This window comes from Dinoponera quadriceps, unplaced genomic scaffold (genome assembly GCF_001313825.1).
Source record: "Dinoponera quadriceps isolate SergipeBrazil2010 unplaced genomic scaffold, ASM131382v1 scaffold117, whole genome shotgun sequence".
In the NCBI taxonomy this organism is placed as follows: Eukaryota; Metazoa; Arthropoda; class Insecta; order Hymenoptera; family Formicidae; genus Dinoponera; species Dinoponera quadriceps.
This window is the reverse complement of record NW_014554223.1, coordinates 6,687-10,759: the sequence shown is the minus strand read 5'-3', so window position 1 is coordinate 10,759 and position 4,073 is coordinate 6,687. Positions and strand designations below refer to the sequence as shown.

Sequence of the window (4,073 nt, the reverse complement as noted above, 5' to 3'; positions counted from 1 at the left end):
CCGCAGCCACCGTATTCCCCAGACCTGGCCCCCTGTGACTTTTTCTTGTTCCCGAAACTGAAGAGGCACATGAAAGGACGACGCTACGCTACGATTGAGGAGATAAAGACGGCATCGAAGGAGGAGCTGAACAAGATCACAAAAAATGATTTTTTGAAGTGCTTCGAGGATTGGAAAAAACGTTGGCACAAGTGTATAATATCTGATGGGGATTACTTTGAAGGAGACAAAATAGATATTCATGAATAAATAAATAATTTTTGAAAAAACACAAAATTCGCGATACTTTTTGAACAGACTTCGTACTTCTCTTTTTATCTTTTAGCCAATTCAACATTATTATGAAAAACTTGTTATATATGTTTTCTGTTGTAATAAAATAAAACTCTGTACCAATCACTTCTTTAACAATTCTACCTCTTTTTCATTAAGTCGATTACTGCAAACACAACATGGTTTAAAAAATCTTTTATGTCATTGACGGAATACTCTACCGCCCCATTTGCTGATCTGCCTGAAACCGGTAATTTTTGTTTTAATAACATAGCAACATCTTCGCCGAATTTGTAGCGAACGAATAAATTTTTTTATCATTTTCTACGTCTAAAATATCATCTTTATCTTCTAGACCTCTCAATTCCAATTTTTGCACCTTTCAAGTGTTCAAAATCGATTTGGTATAAATAATAACATCTTTAATTGAACCATCTTTAAATAATTTCTTTTTTTAAATCTTGGTAAGAGAAAAAGTATTTTATTAACACGTTTGATATCACCGCCGTATATATGCGGCGTCCCGATTCTTGTATCTGAGCCCACCGCCGCAGATGTGCGGTGTATGTTCTTTATCAGTTTATGATAACATATTGCAATAAATTTGGAAATGAACAGTATTGTTGAACTAAAAAACAATAAAATAAATATAGGATGTCCTTGGTCTAGAGATAATTACATTTTTATGTTATAAATATATTCTAAAAAGACCCATGTCAATTGGAGATATATTCTAACAAAAAACACCCTGAGCTGTGGTGCAAGATTTTCCTCTCAGATCCTGGTAGCAAACATGTTAAACTAAAATCGCTTTTATCTGCTAATAAATTACGTGCTATGATTTTTATAGATTCATCTAATCTATGTTTAGCTTGCAAAAAACGATATATCTTTTTATCATGGATATATTCAAGCATTAAATCATCAAACTTTTCAGCTTCTTTAATTTCTGTACCTAAGCGAAAAGAATATTTATGAGAGACTCCACGATACAAGAATAGCATTATTATCTTTAATTAATAAATATTATCGGAATCAATTCAATGAATCGGATTTACTCATTTTTCTTGCTTGCATCGGGTATCTATGCCATCGGAATTCTTACCTTCTTGTCAAAATTGACCTTATTGTCTTGATATTATAGATATCTGGTTAATATCTTCATCCAAAAGCTGTGAGACTTGACCTGCTTCAAGTTCAACCTACCATGACCAAACCATATTCATTTAACAATTTTTCGTATTAAGATTATATGTGTGGTTTTGTACTTAATGAAATTACTAAGACTTTAATAATAATTTGTCTAATAATATGTTTAGCAATATCTATTGGAATTTCATATTTATTGCTTTTAATTTTAATAATCGCCTCTCCACTTTGAAAAAATTTATTAACTTTTAAATTATCGTTCCCGTTTGCCCTGTATGTAAGGGTATATCACTACCCCTGTCTTTTGAGTTAATGCTCATTTCTTTTTCAATAAGGCAATCCGTCTCTTCTTAATCACTTTCACTTGCTACAACAAATAAGTTTTTATTGCTAACTCTTCTTGCTCACTTCCTATCTTCTGTTTGTTTGCGTTTGCACGAGCAATGAGAAAAAAGAATTTGGTGATTTACTCGAATTCCAACTCTGTCAATTCATAAGCAAGATATATTAGGTGATAAACTTAATTCCTGACGCTATTTCGTCTCCAAAATTAATTTATTTCGAAGGGAAGATAAATAAATACCTTAATCAAAATAATTTCCTCCATTTTCTATTACCTTTTCCCAGCTCTCCGGCAACAGGACAATCCCACGACGATAGAACGCGGTGTCTCTCGAGGTGATCCATTCATCCATCCATTTTTAAACTTCTTCGTAAATGAAGAAGCGTGTGTCTGTAAGTGCGTGTTCCATCGACTGGAAGAGATAGTAATCCTACGGTGCCATGTCTGAAAAGTACGCTGAATGCAAGAGGATTTCCCATTTATACTGTAGAAGTGTCTGCTTTACGCTTTTCGCAACATGCGGTCAAACGTTATCATGAAAAAAGAATGACTTTGCGTTGATTGTTGGTTACGGATGGTCTTTTCTGCATTAACTCGTCACTCAATCGGCATAATTGCTATTGGTAGCGATCAGCTGAAACGGTTTCGTATGGACGCGAGAGCTCATAATACAGTACACCGTCCTAGTTCCACCAAATGCAGAGCAAAGTCTTATGCCAATGAATATTCCTTTTCGGCGTTGAGATGGATAGTTGGTCGAGATCGGCCCATGATTTCCTCCGCTTGGGATTATCAAAATAAATCCATTTTTCATCGCTAGTCACGATACGCCACAAAAAACTCTTTTCTATGCCTGACAAGCAAAGAAGTCGCGATAGACAAACGATTCAAAACGGCATTTTCTAACAACTCATATGGTAACCATATCCCTTCTTTATGAATTTTTCCCATGACATTTTGAGATGGCCATTAGAGTAACATTTAACGCTTTCGACAACTCTAAAAGCGTTGAGCTGAATTCTCATCGAACAATTCTTACAGCTCGACATCTTCAAATTTTTCCGACTGTCCGGAACGTTCTTTGTCTCTCAAGTCAAAATCGCCTTTTCGAAAGCGTTCAAACTAAATGCTACATGTTCTTTCCGATGGAGTTTCATCATCATACACTTCGGATAATAAGCGATGCGTTTCAGCTGCGGTTTTCTTGAGGTCGAAGTAGTGAAGAAGCACATCTCGGAAAAACAGATTATCGCGGTTCATTTTCAATCGACTGGAAAATTTGTTTGTCATCGAAAAATCTAATCTGTGAGGATTGAATCACTTTCAGTAATGTCTAAACTACACAAAACATGCGACTTCATCGTCGAAACTCGCCAGCGTTGGAGCCGGCACTTCTAATAGCGAGCGGCAGGAATTAAGTTTACCAACTAATATTTCACATACAACACAAATCATATACACTTCAGCTTCCCAATGGTCCCAATGAGCAACGTTGCGACATGCAAGTTACGCGACGCAGAGCAAGAAAAAAAAGAAACTAAACGTATAGATCATAATTTTGCGATTGACCTGTGAGAAATGGTGTTTGCATTTCTTAAAAATAGGAACTGTCTCTCCTGGCTATATACGCTTTTTATATTACGCACGCTTTTTATATTATTTTTCCGAAAAATTCTCTCGCATGTCTCAGTTCCTGTATTTGTAAGAAAAGATAGTAGTAAACATTCCAGAAAGACAAGCTGTTTCTACATCTGCGTTTCTACTACACCGCGTTGCCGATGACGTCAGTCCACATTGATAACGTGCAAGAATAAGTGTTAAATTTTTGCCTTACTAAAATGTATGTGATGAGTCTATTTCATACTAAAATTAAAACAGTGATTAGCAATGACCCCTAAGCAAAATATGTTGTTAACTTATAAATTATTTATTTAAAATATTGTTATCAAAATTTATAATTCATTATTTTTTATTATTATTCATTATTATTATTCATTAGTATTTATCTATTTCTATTTAGCAGATATACCTTGCGCAGAGGTCTATGCTAATCTTCAACGTTTCAATTTTAATATAAGATATAAGATTCATCGCAATTACTTGAGTAAAGTGAAAGATTTCAGTTCCATGAGTAAAATAAAAACTAAATTTATCATATTTAAATATATAAAATATATTTAAGTGTATAAAAATATACATAAATATGTATACATATATATTTATTAAATATATTTATATATTTGTACACATGTTACACACACACTCACACACAGCAGAAAGGATTTAGAGTCAGAAAATACTATGGGAC

The 4,073-nt window shown here is 33.9% G+C and overlaps 1 long non-coding RNA gene across 2 annotated transcripts in view; it reads right to left on the bottom strand.

The window, feature by feature from the left end:
• Positions 1 to 3,695, bottom strand: part of LOC106741659 — an 8,365-nt gene extending 4,670 nt beyond the window's left edge. The window contains exons 1-2 of one of the 2 annotated variants that reach the window (XR_001374201.1): positions 2,040 to 3,695; positions 1,379 to 1,475 (exon numbers count right to left, since the gene is read on the bottom strand). This is a non-coding gene — a long non-coding RNA (uncharacterized LOC106741659). Of the gene's footprint in view, positions 1 to 1,378 lie in introns of both variants that reach the window. The other variant, XR_001374200.1, reaches the window with a different exon arrangement.
• Between the last annotated feature and the right edge of the window lie 378 nt (positions 3,696 to 4,073).